This window comes from Polypterus senegalus, chromosome 10, assembly GCF_016835505.1.
Source record: "Polypterus senegalus isolate Bchr_013 chromosome 10, ASM1683550v1, whole genome shotgun sequence".
Taxonomy (NCBI): domain Eukaryota; kingdom Metazoa; phylum Chordata; class Cladistia; order Polypteriformes; family Polypteridae; genus Polypterus; species Polypterus senegalus.
Window position 1 is genome coordinate 27,943,520 of NC_053163.1, and position 17,030 is coordinate 27,960,549.

A 17,030-nucleotide genomic window follows, 5' to 3' on the forward strand; every position below is an offset into this window, starting at 1 on the left:
TGAATTTTATATTAGAACAGTTTTGACAAGAGCGGGTCATTTAGCTCAACCAACTTACCAATACCATTCACTTCTCCAAAACCCCTGTAGGTCGAGAGTTGCAAGGCTCCAAAGTCCTACTGTACTGTCCTTCACACTACTTTTTCCATGCATCTATGGTTCTCTTAGTGAAGAAACCCATTCTAATATTAGTGAGTTATTTGCATTTAAAATTTCATCTATGTTCCTGCATCTGTGATGATAAAGAATGAATTCATTCATTAAAGTCTTGAAATGGAATTTTTGGAGGATTCCAATACTTTCCCTATCCTTTGTACACGAGAAAGTCAGGGAGGTCCAAAATGTTGATATTTTGATGAATCTTTCGACAGTTGCAATATTTTCCCTATATTTTATATACGAGAAAGTAAAAATTAGTATTGAAATATTATCCTGTTATTCTGTACTACTTTATTCAGTAGAATAATCAACTTATGGTGAAAGAAAGAAGAAGCACTGCTGTGTATTCCACGAGGACTGGAGACCTGATAAACAGTAAATATGTTAACTTGCAGCACTTTCCGCATGACTCTTAAAATTAGCGAGTTCCTGTTTTAATTCGGTTCCTAAATCTCATTATGAAGGGGGTCACGGTTTATAAGCACACACATACTTAGGGCCTTCAACAGGATAGCTTCACCCCTGACCTACAGAGGTGTTTTAAATTGGCTCTGGTTGCTCACCGGCATCAAATAAATTAAATAATTGATGGACAGATTGATTAAGTGATCATCTGTGTAGTAAGCTGATTGATTGTTTGATTGAGCCACATGCTGATGTGAACCTTATTGACCAGTCAGAGAAGTCAGATGAAAGCTTTCTTCTGTCAACTCATATGTTGCTGTCATAAAGCCATGCAGGAAATTTACTAACACATCTCAGCCCAACAGGGAGCTGCTACCTCTCAGCAAAAGTTGCCATTCTTTAGATTACAATAGCTAATTTTACTGAGCTGTAAAATTATGATAAAAGGTGGATTTAGTGTAATAATTAGAAAACGTCCTTAGCCTACATTTGCAGAATTATTCTTGTATTCATAAATAAATGGAACCTATCTGTGATTATTAGTAGTAAAAGCATTGCAGCAGTTTGCCGAGTCAACAGATGCAGAAAAGAATGACTTAGCTGCCTTCTAAAAATTAATTATGTCCCTTCAAATAAACTAATAGAAAGGAGGATCTAAAAATAGAATCCAGTGGAGAGTAGTAATCTCGACTGTTGCAGGGATGCTCCATTTTATATACAACACATCTATAATCAAGTTAATATTGGTACAGTACATACAGTATAATGGAATTCATGAAGTGCTGAGTCAGCACGTATCTGTAAAATAAAACAATTTTGACAGTTCATAATGCCAAAGAATAATGCGGATATTACAAACACAGTGTTTGCAGTGTGTACAGTACCTGTAAAAAATATTTACACCCTTGGAATTTTTACATTTTTATTGTTATACAACACTGAATCACAATGGATTTATTTTGGCATTAATCAACAGAAAAAGACTCTTTAATGTCAAAGTTAAAAAAAAAATTCTGTAAAGTGATCTAAATTAACTGCAAATATAAAACAAAATAATCATTCATTCACATTCATGCCACTTATCCAGATCCGGGTCACAGGGGCTGCATCCTGAGCAATGATACCCAGACATCCCAGTGTCCAGTGTGTCCTGGGTCTACCGAAAGGCCTTCTATCGTTGGACATGTGTGAAACACCTCCACAAGGAGGGGTCCTAATCAAGTGATTGAACCACCTCAACCGGCTCCTTTCCAGCGGCTGCTCTATTTTGAGCTCCTCCTGAATGTCTACACTCCCCGCCCAATCACACCCTGTGATGGAAACTAATTTCTTCTGCTTGTATCCACCCTCTAGCTCTTTTGGTCACTACCCACAGCTCGTGACCATAGGTGAGAGTAGGAATGTTCATTAACTGGAACATCGAGAGTTTTAATTTTCAGCTCATATCCTTCTGTATAATGACAGACTGGTATAACATCTGCATCACTATGGACACTGATCTGATCTGCCTATTGATCTCCTATTCCCATGTTACATTTCTGTGACTTGGTACTTGTATTATATTGTACTGTCTACTAGATACAATGTCAATAAAAATGACTTGCATCTGGTATTTCGATCTGTAACTCATCATAAGTCTAGGTATACCTATACTGCAAAATGTGACAATAAATAAATAATAACATGAAATGTGAGGATAAATAATGAAACTTGTCACAATACATATTGTTTTTTGTTTCTTTATGTATTTAATTTTTTCACTTATTTATTTCAGTTCCACACATGCAACACAAAATAGGGCTCAAAATGAAAACTATCCATTTCACTCGAAGCTAAGAAGGTGGGCTCTAGAGAGTACTATCCTTTGATCTATGAAGCTTCTGTGGAGAGGAAGTAAACCTTCATCCATCGTGTGTCACATTTACAGCAGACATGTCAGATGCAGACTCTTAATGATAAATTCGGAATTCCTTGAGTTAAAGTAGCACAATACTTCACATAGTACTTCTGGGTAGTTTTCATCAGATGCGCACAGTCACAACTTTAAGTACACATATGAACCACGGGATTCCCAAGACAAGCAAAGAACATACGTCCACTCTGTGGACAATTCATCACTCAAATCATGTTTGGTGTGATGTTAATGAAAAAAAGAAATTAAATATCAACCTTAATAAAAGGAGAAATGTTTGTGTTTATCTGTTTTAGGGTCAAATAATCAAAAATGATAAAAATTCCAATTAAGGGTCTAAAAATAAGAAAATTGGTCATCATGGCCTATTCTGTTGTCTAATGTTATATGCTACTGTATTAACAGAAGCATAGCAGAAACTTTCTTACATCTGTTTGAGCAACATGAATGAGATTTATATCTGTAATGCTGATGACTTTTCATTGTTTCATTGTTTTCATTGTGAATCAGTAAAACTAACGATAAATAGACACACACTCGACTAGGTTAGTGTCATTAAACCAGGTCAATGCGGTACCACATTTTCCCAGCAAAATACTTCAACTGTAAGAATTGTTAGTTCAATGAGTGATGCAGAAAGGAAGTAGTGAGAATGGAGGACTCCATTCAAAGAGAAAAAGACCTTCACAAATGAAAAGGATTGGACGTGTATTATTATACCGGACCAAATGGATAACCCGTGCATCAAACAGAAAACAGGAGGTCTACTTGAATACTTGGATCTCAACATTCCTTTGATGGGTAGAACAGCTAAAACATAAAGAAGCATTTAATTATTTATACTCACATTTTATTAGAATGACATGGATGAGAACATGTCATTCAGTTATACAATGCTCACCAGTCCCTAGCCACTTGTTTCTTCCAAAATAACATCAAGTCGAGTTATGGTAGCTACAAAAAGGACATAGCAGTGCTGGAAAAAGCCCAGAGAAAAGCAACTAGGCAAATTCCAGGACTACAGGAGATGTGTTATGAGGAAAAGATTAAAAGAGCTGAGCCTTTACAGTTTAAGCAAAAGGAGATTAAGAGGAGAACTGATTGAAGGATTTAAAATTATGAAGGGAATTAGTACAGTAGATCGAGACTATGACTTTAAAATGAGTTAATCACAAACAAGGGGACAAGACTGGAAAACTGGTTAAGGGTAAATTTCACACAAACATTAAGAAGTCTTTCTTTACACAGAGAACCATAAACACTTGGAATAAGGTACCAAGTAGTGTGGTAGACAGTAGAACTTTAGGGACTTTCAATCTTTTTATTTTATAGTGCCTTTCCCTTCCCAAACTCTTATTCTAACCTCTCTCCTACCCCAGCCCCAATCTTAAAATTACCTTTAATCCCTAATGTTAGTCCTAATTTTTATAATAACCCTAATCTTAAAAAAAAAATTTTGGCCCTGAGGTTAAAATTGCTTCCTTGGGTTCACACTGAGATCCCTTATTTTATACTCTGGAATGTTTCTATGTACAGTTTTCTTCTCCTTTAAATAGAATTTTACATTATGGAACTTTAACTCTATTTTTAAATCAAAATTTGAAAATCAATTTTAATAATTTATTATATCAAATCTATAAGTGGATTTTTTAAATATTTATTTATAGAATTATATTATGTTTTTTTTTTTTTTTCATTTTATACAGTTATATTCAGGAGCATGATAGGTATCATTATATATGTACAGTGAAAATAAGCGTGGGACATTGTAAATAAAAAATAATTTACAGAATGAGTGTGCCTGAGCAATTGTCCTTTTGGGAACGTTCATCTTCCAATAATTGTTTTAGAAGAATTATCGTATAGACTTACGCATAATTCTTGAAACACGAAAAATCGATCATAAAATCAGACCCCAACTTATACGCCCATTACAAAATACACTTAATTCTTTTTTTTTTTTTACATCTTCTTACTTCTTCCAATCTCGCACCAGTTTCTCAGACACATCGAATTTTGTTGAAACAGTGCAGTTACCAATTTCTTTTGCCACTTCAACGACTTTTAATTTAAAACCAGCTTCAGATTCTCTTCTGATCGAACGCTCCATCAAAGATAAGGGATGCTCTTACAATAAAGGTGTATGAGAGTACAAGATATAAAAAACACAAAACAGTGCCAATACTCGCTTCGGAATAGTTCAGATATGACCGGGTGGTCACGTAGGCACAATAAATAGAAAAACAAGGCAGTGTGCTCCGTGGTTACTCTCTCAGGTGGGTGTTAGCATATCATAATCTCTTGGACCAATAGCGTGAGTTTTCCGCATTCGACTTATACGACTGACATTATAACATACCAGAAATTATACAGTAAAATCAAGCAACGACTTATCCGTGGAAGAAATTAAACGTGAGTAGATACAGTAAGTATACTGCTCAAAAAAATTAAAGGAACACTTTTTAATCAGAGTATAGCATCAAGTCAATGAAACTTCTGGAATATTAATCTGGTCAGTTAAGTAGCAGAGGGGGTTGTTAATCAGTTTCAGCTGCTGTGGTGTTAATGAAATTAACAACAGATGCACTAGAGGGGCAACAATGAGATGACCCCCAAAACAGGAATGGTTTAACAGGGGGAGGCCACTGACATTTTTCCCTCCTCATCTTTTCTGACTGTTTTTTTCACTAGTTTTGCATTTCGCTACAGTCAGTGTCACTACTGGTAGCATGAGGCGATACCTGGACCCTACAGAGGTTGCACAGGAAATCCAACTTCTCCAGGATGGCACATCAATGTGTGTCATTGCCAGAAGGTTTGCAGTGTCTCCCAGCACTGTCTCAAGGGCATGGAGGAGATTCCAGGAGACAGGCAGTTAGTCTAGGAGAGCTGGACAGGACCATAGAAGGTCCTTAACCCATCAGTAGGACTGGTATCTGCTCCTTTGGACAAGGACAAACAGGATGAGCATTTCCAGAGCTCTACAAAATGACCTCTAGCAGGCCACTGGTGTGAATGTCTCTGACCAAACAATCAGAAACAGACTTCTTGAGGGTGGTCTGAGGGCCCAACGTCCTCTAGTGGGCCCTGTGCTCACAACCCAGCGCAGTGGAGCTCAATCGGCATTTACCATAGAATACCAGAATTGTCAGGTCCACCAATGGCACCCTGTGTTTTTAACAGATGAGAGCAGGTTCACCCTGAGCACATGTGACAGACGTTGAAGGGTCTGCAGAAGCAATGGAGAATGTTATGCTGTCTGTAACATCATTCGGCATGACCAGTTTGGTGGTGGGTCAGTGATGGTCTGGTGAGGCATATCCATGGAGGGACGCACAGACTTCTACAAGCTAGACAAAGACACCTTGACTGCCATTAGGTATCAGGATGAAATCCTTGGACCCATTGTCAGACCCTACGCTGGTGCAGTAGGTCCTGGTTTCCTCCTAATGCATGACAATGCCCGGCCTCATGTGGCAAGAGTATGCAGGCAGTACCTGGAGGATGAAGGAATTGAAACAATTGAATGGCCTTCACGATCCCCTGACTTAAACCCAATAGAACATCTGTGGGACATTATGTTTCGGTCCATTAGGCGCCACCAGGTTGCTCCTCAGACTGTACAGCAGCTCAGGGATGCTCTCATACAGATCTGGGAGGAAATGCCACAAGACACCATCCGTCGTCTCATTAGGAGCATGCCCCCACGTTGTCAAGCATGCATACAAGCTCGTGGGGGCCACACAAGATACTGAAAAGCTTTTTCAGTAGCAGAAAGTTTTTGAAAAAATGGACTAGCCTGCCACATCTTCATTTCACTCTGATTTTAGGGTGTCTACACAATTGAGCCCTCTGTAGGCAGAAAACTTTTATTTCCATTAAAAGACTTGGCATCGTTTTGTTCCTAAGACATTGCCCTGTCGTTATTTGTATAGATATCCAGCTTCATATTGAGATCTGATGTATCTAATGTGTTTCTTTAAAGTGTTCCTTTAATTTTTGTGAGCAGTGTAGATAGGACTTGCAATCTTTGTTGGACTGAATGGACTGTTCTCATCTAGATCTTTGTAATGTTGTCGATGGTCTATTTGCTCATCAGCAAGCCCACTCTTATCATTACCACTTATTTAAATTGCAGATTATAGTCATATTAAATATGAAAAAGTCCCAATCTGTTATTTTAGGTCTCTTTCACAAGAACATAATGGTTATTTGACCTGAGTATTAAGCTTGTACAATCTATAGTCATGGCACTAAACAAGCATTTACTTTTATATTTGCATAACTCCTATCATCCCTCAGGCTGTCCCTTATTAATAATAAGCAGGCAAATAACCTCCCGCCTAAAAATACTTGCCTAGGTCAGTCATGCCAAACGCAACATCAACCATAATGTTAGCCTGTGCATTCTGAGTTCCACATTCTTAGTTCCAATTTTTATTGACTTAAAAGCTACCTCTCATCTAAATAATCCTATATTCCTATAATAATACACCACACAAACATAAGTACTGTGAGCTTTATTATCAATGTAATGTAAAGAGCATTATTTTACACCCCAGCTTACAAATCAGCTCCTTGTTTTCCACCAATAATGTGGAAGAAACAGAACATCTCTGTAGCACCCTGACAATGTCATTCACTGTATATCTTTAAATGTATGACTTTATATCTTGAAGTGTCTTGGTTTTGAGTGTTTATGCTCAACGTCACACCAAGTAAAAAATACTGGCATAAAAATCAAGCCCACTGTGCTTATGGAATGAGATTAGCTAGCTAGGTTCAGCTGCAGTATGGTGCAAGACATTTTTAAAAGTGCCCCTCTGGCATTATATGTAGATTAACATGCCCATCGGCTGAAGTGGATTCTCCTAGACAGTGGAAGAATAAAGAAGATTTTCTTGGCTCTGCTGCCCCTGACCTTTCTCGTACAAAATACAAAAAGATCTTCAGCAAGCTCAAAAGTACAAAAGGCCTGATCTCAATGTTTGAAAAATTGTCAGTACGTAAGAAATATAATGTCATGCATATAAGAATATCATCAGCCTTTGTGTGTAGCTGTATTAACACGCCTGTATTCATCAATATGGCATATACAGGTTTTTCTTCTTACAGATCTCGTCAGCCTGAAAGATGTAAAGAAACACTCCGAAGCAAAATGGAAAGCACACAAAGGCATACATTAAGCTCACAGAATGACAACTCATTTTGCACTTTTTGATGTTTACGGATATGTCCGTATCAAAAGATTCACGTCAGACTAATTACACTCCATTGTTGTCTGTGACTAATCTGGCTCATTCGGTCATTACTGAACTGAGAGAAAGGAGGACAAGTGGAAGACGATGAGGATGAGAGCCCTGGCCCCAGCACAATGGCTGACATTCTAACTCACACAACAGGGATGGAGAAGAAGAGTTTGAGGTCAGAGCAACAGAACAGTTTGTTTGAAATGAACGTCGCAAGATTGTGGCTTTTAATAATGCTGTATTTTTGCATGTCACTGAGCGTGAGAATGAGCGTTTGTTATTAGCCATTGGAGAACTGCATTGATTTTTATGCAGGCAGTTTTATGGTAGATAAAATAGGTGGATGTTCTGGGTAACATATATGGTTATCTTCTAGTAAAGTTTATTATGTACTTTATGTTCTTTCTGTCTAATATAATATTTCTAAACATTAAAAATGTCCTGCTCCTTGTAGTTTAGAAAAAAGTACAGAAAAGCAGCAAGTTCCCAGAGGTACAGTGGATTCAGAAAGTATTCAGACCCATTTACTTACATTGTAGATTTAATTTTAAATGGACAAATTTGCCATTTTTGACCTTCATTCTACACTCGATATCCCATAATGACAAAAGTGAAAATATTTTTAGAAAGGTTTACAATTTTATTAAAAATCAAAAACCAAAAATCTCTCATCTATATAATTAACCAGCACATTCCCAGAGGTACAGTGGATTCAGAAAGTAGTCAGACCCATTTACTTATATTGTAGATTTAATTTTAAGTGGACAAATTTGCAATTTATGACCTTTAGTCTACACTCGATATCCCATAATGATAAAAGTGAAAATACTTTCAGAAAGGTTTACAATTTTATTAAAAAACAAAAATCTCTCATCTACAGTATATAAGTATTCAGACCCTTAGTTTGGGACTTTGTGCAAGCCCCTTCGACAGTAATTACACAATCAATTATTCGTGGCTGAGTCTCTACAAGTTTTGTACACTAGAATTTGGGGTGGTTTATCCCATTCTTCCTGACAGATTTCTCTCGAGGTCAATTTTGATTGGCTGTAAACTGCCATCTTTATATCTCTCCACAGATATTCTATGGGACATCCGGGCCACTGAAAATAGCCCGAGACATCATGTGAAGCCACTCCAGGATTGTTTTGGCTGTATGCTTCAGGTCGTCGTCATGCTGAAAGATGAACCATCACCCAGTTCTGAGTTTTGTGCACTCTGGAGCAAGTTTTCTTGAAGGACCTCTCTATATCTGGGTGCTCTGATCCTTCCTTCGACTCTGACCAGACTCCCTGTCCCTACCGCTGTGAAGTTTCCTCATACCATGATGCTTCCACCACTATGCTTCATCATAGGGATGGTGGTAGGAAGGTGGCGAGCAGTAGCTGGTCTTTGCTATATATTGTGCTTAGAGTTCTGCCCAAGGAGTTCAATTTTTGTCTCATCAGACCCGAGATTTGTTTTTCTCTGGGTCTCAAAGTCCTTTAAATGCCTTTTGGCAAACTCAGGCTGTTGTATGCCTTTTACTCAAGAGGGGCTTCCATCTGATTGAAATGGTTGTCCATCCCACTGAGTCTCCCATCTCAGCAGACAATTTCTAAAGCCCTGTTACAGTACACCATTGGGTTTTTCATCACCTTCCTAACCGACTTCTTTCATGCCCAGCTATTCAGTTTGGTCAGACATTACGAAGAGTCCCGGTGGTTCCACTCATCTTCCATTTCACGTTTATTGAGACCACTGTGTAACTGAAAACACTCAATGCTTCCAAAAGGTTTCGTACCCTTGCTCTAATCTATGCTTCACCATGAGACCTACAGAGAGCCCTTTGGACTTCATGGTTTGGTTTTGTCCTGACATGCAGTGTGATTTGTTCCTTTCTAAAATGTTGTTCAGTAAATTCAGGTTTATGCCAAATCAAGTTTTAGACACATCTGATGAAGAATTAAAGCAATTAGGATACACCTTGGAGCGCCACGGCCAAGGGGTTGAATACTTTTGTAAGCCACTTCAGTTTTTGATTTTTATTGTGTTTTAACTTTGCCATTCTGGGTGATTGAGTGTAGATTGATTGGCACAAAGGGCAAATTTATCTCTTAAAAATTCAATCTACAACACAACAAATTGTGCAAAAAATGAAGGGATCTGAATCCTTTCTGAATTCACTGTATGAGGTGTAACAATTTAATTCTTGGAATGGCAGTATAGTGTCACCCGTGTTACCAAGTCCTACTGAAACTGTTGAAAGTTGTAAAAGGTAAAGATGCTATGAAAAAGTCAAGTGTCTTTAAGTGGCATAAGAGGTTCAAGGAATGGGGCGAGGAAATGCGAACAATGACACCAACAGTGATGATGTTCCAAGCTATGCTGCACTCAGCACCCGTGACTTCAAATCAATTACCGAATGGAATCATCCACCCTATCCAACTGACTTGAGATTTCTGGCTCCTGCCAAAAATAAAATCTGCCATGAAAGGCTGAAGATTTTCAGACATTTCTAATATTCAGTGTAACGTTACAAAGGTTCTCAAGTGTACTCCAAAAACAGAGTTCCAGTTATGTTTCCAGCAATGGCAAAATCATCTAATTAAATGCATAACGTTTTTTACTCTGAAGGTGTCAGTAGCCTACATACAGTATATAGGAGTGTGACAGTTATACACAATTTTAATAACAGAAACACAACCTGATCATTTTTTTTGTTTTCCCCGGTGCCTTCACTACCATCCAGCCATCCTTGTTAAGCGGTAAACTCAGAGATTTGCAGGTGGATGAGCCTGTGGTGTCCTGGATAATGGACTATCTGTCTGGCAGACCACTATGTCAGGTCACTTGTAGAAATCGTCTGGTGGTTCTACACTTATGGGGTGTTCTGACAAGGGGGATAAGAAGCCAGATGGAAAACTTTGTTAATTTGTGCAAAGAGGAAGGAAATGCTTATTGACTTTAACCACAACAACAATCCTCTATGTCTGCTCACTATTCAGGGAGTGGATGAAGAGGTGGTCCTTTCCTACAAGTACTTGGGAGTCCACATTAATGACAGGTTGGACTGGTCTTGGAATACAGAGGAACTATAGAAGAAATGGCAGAGCAGACTCTTTTTCCTTAGGAGACTGTGTTCCTTTAATGTGGGAGGTGACATCTTTCACGTCTTGTACAACTGTGTGATGGTCAGTGTGATTTTCTACACTGTGGTGTGCTGGGCTGGCAACATCACTACAGGAGAGGCCCACCAAATCAACAAACTAATTAAAAGGGCAAGCTCAGTTGTAGGACACACTCTGGACCCTCGGAGGCCTTAGCAAAGGAGAGAATTAAAACAAAGCTGAATGCCGTTATGAACATAGCTGCACATCCTCTCTCTGACACACCAACACTGAGGACTTTCAGCTCACAAATCATCAAGAGACGTATGCCAAGAAACACTTTATACCAACAAGAACATGCCTGCATAATGCTGAACTGGGAATGTGACTGCCAAATCAGAAGGTTATCTTTCTTTTTAATTTTCTACCTTTTTTAGTCATTCTGGTGTGTGCTCAAGCCAAAGTGTATGTGTGTGTGCAAATATATTTATTTATCTGTCTATGCATTTATTTATTTAAAGAGCTTCTGTAAATGCTACATTTTTCCATTGGGACAAATAAAGTTCTATCTATCTATCTATCTATCTATCCAGTGAATGACTTGCGGGTAAATGCAGACAGAGGCCATTTATCTGTTCTCATCCTCTTAGATCTGAGTGCCGCATTTGACACCATTGATCACAACATTCTTAGAAATCACCTTAGTCAATGGGTGGGCTTCTCTGGCAGTGTCTTAAATTGGTTTGAATCCTACCTGGCAGGGAGAATATTCTTTGGTAGTTGTGGTAATTACAACTCAAAGACACATGATATCCGATATGGTGTTCCACAAGGCTCTATCCTGGGTCCACTGATCTTCTCAATCTACATGCTTCCGTTAGGTCAGATTATCTCTGGGCACAACGTGAGTTACCACAGCTATGCTGATGACACACAGCTGTATTTATCAGTAGCACTTGATGACCCAGATGCTGTAAATTCACTAACACAATTTCTTACTTGTGTTTCTAATTGGATGAATAGTAATTTTCTCAAGCTGATAAAAGCGAAAACGAATTTTAGCGATTGGCAATAATGGAGACAATTAAATTATTAGAAATAAACTTGATGCATTAGGATTAAAAGTCAAGACGGAGGTAAAGAACTTAGGGGTAACTGTTGACTGTAGCCTAAATTTTAAATCGCATATTAATCAGACCACTACAAAGCATTTTTTCACTTAAGAAACATTGCAAAAGTTAGACCTTTTATATCATTGAAAGATGCTGAGAAATTAGTTAACGCTTTTGTTTTCAGTCGTCTATATTACTGTAACACACTCATCTCAGGACTATCCAAAAAAGACATAAATCGTTTGCAACGAGTGCAGAATGCAGCTGCTAGAATCCTAACTAGGAAAAGAAAATCCAAGCACATTTCTCCAGTTTTGATGTCACTACACTGGTTACCTGTGTCATTCAGGATTGACTTTAAAATACTGCTTATGGTTTATAAAGCCTTAAATAATCTCGCTCCATCTTATATATCGGAATGTTTGACACTTTATATTCCAAATAGTAACCTTAGATCCTCAAATGAGTGTCTCCTTAGAATTCCAAGAACAAAACTTAAAAGAAGTGATGAGTCAGCCTTCTGCTGTTATGCACCTAAAATCTGGAATAGCCTGCCAATAGAAATTCGCCAGGCTGATACAGTGGAGCACTTTAAAACACTGCTAAAAACACATTACTTTAACATGGCTTTCTGATAACTTCACCTTCATCTAATGCTGATACTCTGTGAATTCAATTCATTATAATAACTATTCATGATGGCTCTAAAATCCGTACTGACCCCTACTCTCTCTTCTGTTTCTTTTCCCTGCTTTCTGTGGTGGCGGCCTGCACCACCAGCACCTAATCAAAGCACTGTGATGTCCTGCATTGATGGATTAAAAGCCAGAAGTCTACATGACCACCATCATCAAGTCCTTCCAAGAGAATCCTAAATACAAAGAGGACTCTTTAATTTATGTTAGGTAGAATGCCCAGAGGGGACTTGGCGGTCCTGTGGCCTGGAACCCCTGCAGATGTTCTTTTTTCTCTCCAGCCGTCTGGAGTTTTTTTTTTTTGTTTGTTTTTTCTGTCCTCCCTGGCCATTGGACCTTACTCTTATTCTATGTTAACTAGTGTTGTCTTATTCTAATTCTTACTTTTTTTTTTATTTTTCTTTTCTTCATCATGTAAAACACTTTGAGCTACATTATTTGTATGAGAATGTGCTATATAAATAAATGTTGTTGCTGTTGTTATCTCTTATCCTGCCAACTATACTAAAATTAAAATCTATTTATCTATGTATATCTGTCTATATGTATGTGTTTCTCTGTAGCCTTATTAGCTCTGATTCTTTAAGCTATTGCATGCTGTCGGTTGTGCTATATAAAAGTAAACTATGTTTGAATTCTGGACAGGGTTCTGTCTGTGTGAAATTTGCATATGCCCTCTAAGCCCTTATGTATATTTTTAATATATTTCTTCCATTATTTCCCCCATCCCAGCAGTGCTCAGATTAGGTTGATTAGTGACAACTGACCCAGTATAAGTAAAATGTGACATCACATCTAAGACTGACTTCTGTTTTGAGCTCAGTGTTTTTAATGCAGGTTTGAAATAAAAGCATTAGAGAAATGCATGAAAATTTAATGTACATATTCATAAAATAAATGATATGCCTGCCATTGTGATGAAAACAGTACCCTTTTCATTCAGTCCTCTGGGGGAATGACAGAGGTGAAAGGCAGTGACCGTCACTCTTCCACAAGGTAACGTGAATATGGTTTCTAGGTTTTAGTCTAGCGAGACCTGGAAAAGGTTGGCAATATTTTTGAATCCACCATAAACACTATAATCACAGTAATATTTGAAAGAAGCCTTATACTTAAGTATAATTCAAAAAGTTTCCTGCTTTAATTGTATTCTCTTTAAGTGCCAATTTTACTTAACCTCACTTCACTGTAGGCTCAATAAATCCATCATTCTGGTCCATTGCTATTAATTCCTGGTTGGCTTTTCGACTTGTCTATTCCAGTGCATTCTTTTCTATTTAATTACAGTTAGTGATTTAAATAATTCTCTTTACAAGCAAGTCTTCTGAGAGTCTTTGGTGTTCAGGGTTTCATAAATAATTATACTGCCTAATTTAGTGAAATTCAGTAAAGTGAGATCATACACCTAAACTCCACTTCTATGTTTTCTCTCTTCAAAAGTGCATCCTTTGTAGTTTGTTTGCCAATGTCTGTAACATATTTCTATTATCATAATTTACACAGGAACACCCCTTTCCCATACTTAATGGACCTTCTAAAACTTTCAGAAAGATTATCATACATCATGAGGGCATTTTTATGCATATCTGAATTCTATATAAAACTTTTTTTATTATTTTTTCTCCAGCCTTTGGAGTTTTTTTTTTTGTTTTTTCTGTCCACCCTGGCCATCGGACCTTACTCTTATTCTATGTTAATTAATGTTGACTTATGTTTATTTTTTTATTGTGTCTTCTATTTTTCTATTCATTTTGTAAAGCACTTTGAGCTACATTTTTTGTATGAATATGTGCTATATAAATAAATGTTGATTGATTGATTGATTGATTCCACGCATAATGACTTTGAATTGCAATGTCCACTAAGGCTACATTTTTTTTTGCTATTAATCATTTTTTAATATTCTTCTGTATCCGATTGATTCATTTATTCATTTTCTACCACTTATTCAGAACCAACTCGGGGGGGGGCAACAGTTTTAGCAGTAAGGCCCATGCGTCTCTTTCCCCAGCTATACTTGCCAACTCATATTGTGGAATCCCTAGGTATTCCCAGGCCACCTGGGAGATCTAATCCTCCCAGCAAGCCCTGGGTGTCCCCTAGTATCTCCTCCCAGCTCCACAGTTTGGCATCCATATCAGATGCCTGAACCAGTCTATTGACTCCATAGATTGTAGAGGGTCAGTCTCTCTACTCCAAGCCTCTCCTAGATGTCTGCCTTCTCAGCCTGTCTCTAAGGGAGAGCCCAGCCACCCTACACAGAAAGCTCATTTCGGTCACTTGTACGTGCAATCTCAATCTTTTCTTACTTTTATTCTATGTTAATTAGTGTTCCCTTATTTTAATTAATTATTCAGTCTTTTTTCTCTTTCTTCATCATGTAAAGTACTTTGAGCTACATTATTTGTATGGAAATGTGCTATATAAATAAATGTTGTTGTTGTTATGCCCGACTAACTCTCAGGACAGCATTCTGCTGCCCTCATTCAAAAATGAAAAAAGTGAAGGGGTCTGAGTACTTTCTGAATCCACTCTAACATATTGGTATTAGGATTCCCTCTAGAAATAGGTTGCAGACATTGTGTCATGTAGAGTCATTGTATTCAATGGAAATCGGTCTCATTCGGGTTGACACAGGTTGTGTAAGCAGGCGACATTGTTACATTGTGATGCTGACGATGATTTTCCACAGTAAAAACAAGGCATTATGACTGTTGGCAGCAATTCTCCATGGAAGGTCCTACCCCAATCTGATGGTCATCATGGACTGGGTCTCAAAGACGCTAAGAGAGGTGAGATTGTTATGTGATTAAAATAGTAAAGAAAACCTGCTCTTGAATTAAAAGAGGAATCTAAACTTCTTGGTCCAAAAATTCTGGGTTATGTGTTCTTCTGAACATGTCAAATAAATAATTCACAGGTAAGATCTGGAAAAGGTTAAAAGCCACTTGTACTAAATTAATCCATGGAAATGAATAGATTAAGCGGCCGAAGGTGACAAACTGATGTAAAGTCAAAGCAGTGGATAAACTTTAAAATGAAGCTCAAAGATATAATTGTATTGGATCCTAACCAGATTGGTAAAAAAATATATATATATATTGATGAATTACAGCATTCTACACGTTGTCACCTTCTACTTACCCACCCTGCCGATCTCTACACCACTCCATACATATCTTCCATTGATTGAAACAGTGTTTAAAGGCTTCTTGCTTGTGGCTCTTCAACAGGCTTGCCGTTTCTGTCTTCACTTCACACTCATAGAAAAAAAATGTGTTCCTTTCAGGTCACTTTTGATTTTCAGGAACAAGTAAAAATCACAGGGAGCTAAATCGGGTGAATAGGAAGGATGATCGAGGACAGGAATGTTTTTGTCAGTCAAAAACTGCTTTACGTAAAAAGCATTGTGCGTGGGAGCGTTGTATTGTCTCGCTGTTCTGTTTCTTCACCTGATGTCACGGCAACTTGTGTAGTGATTGTTGTGCAAATACTGACTGGGTTCTTCACAGGATATACCTAACCGGTCGGCGGTTTGAAAGAGCGTGTAGGAGGGGACATAGTTTCCAGGAAAGCCCCAAGCCCAGTCTGGTTATTTTTGTGTCTCACCTCGTATAATGTATTCAATCTTCAAATAAATGTCTGCCATAATCTATTGAGATCCGCACCCAGAGAAATTAAAAATCAGAAAAGAGATCCTCTTAATATGTGCTTGGTTCCTCCTAGCTGACAATGAGATCAGAAAGAAATACAATGGAGACATCATTCTTTTGTCTCCTTCTTCTCAGATTTTTCTCCTGAGGCAAAATGCCCCTCCGTTTTCCTCACGTGTGACTCCTCTTGAGCTTCAGTGGAGATCTCAGTATAGTCACACGGTGGGTGGGCTTCAGATCTTCCAAGTAGTGTCTTGATCTTTATTTTTTGCAGTTTGAAAGTATCTGCATTGTGTGCTGAGTAAGACATTTTTGGTCATTTGTTTGTGGTAATAAAACACTTTACAATGATTATAAAACTATAGTTCTTGCTTTTGAAGAATATTATTAGTTGCTCTAATTTCTATTACTGTGCTCCCATTAGATCATACTCATTATGGACAAAAAAGGCAGGCCATGTGGCATAGTGGTTAAAACTTTGGACTTCAAACCCTGGAGTTGTGGGTTCAAATCCCACCATTGACACCTGTGACATCACTTCACCTGGCTGTGCACCAATTAGAAAAACAAAAGAAAGGTAACCAGTCATATCTCAAATGTTAAAAACCACTTTGGATCAACTAAAATTAACAACATGAAGTCTGGGAAGAGATTAAAACAAGACTGGAAAGAGATCTCTCAAACCAAATTCTCCATTTTGACTACTTGTATCTCATGACTCCTTTCTGTCTAAAGCTACTTCTCCCAAGGAATCTT

At 37.9% G+C, this 17,030-nt stretch overlaps 1 long non-coding RNA gene across 1 annotated transcript in view; it reads left to right on the forward strand.

The window, feature by feature from the left end:
• The window catches only part of LOC120536206, a 38,804-nt gene extending 29,080 nt beyond the window's left edge, over positions 1–9,724 (forward strand). The window contains exon 3 of the long non-coding RNA XR_005635062.1: positions 8,805–9,724. This is a non-coding gene — a long non-coding RNA (uncharacterized LOC120536206). The remainder of the gene's footprint in view (positions 1–8,804) is intronic.
• The last annotated feature ends 7,306 nt before the right edge of the window (positions 9,725–17,030 follow it).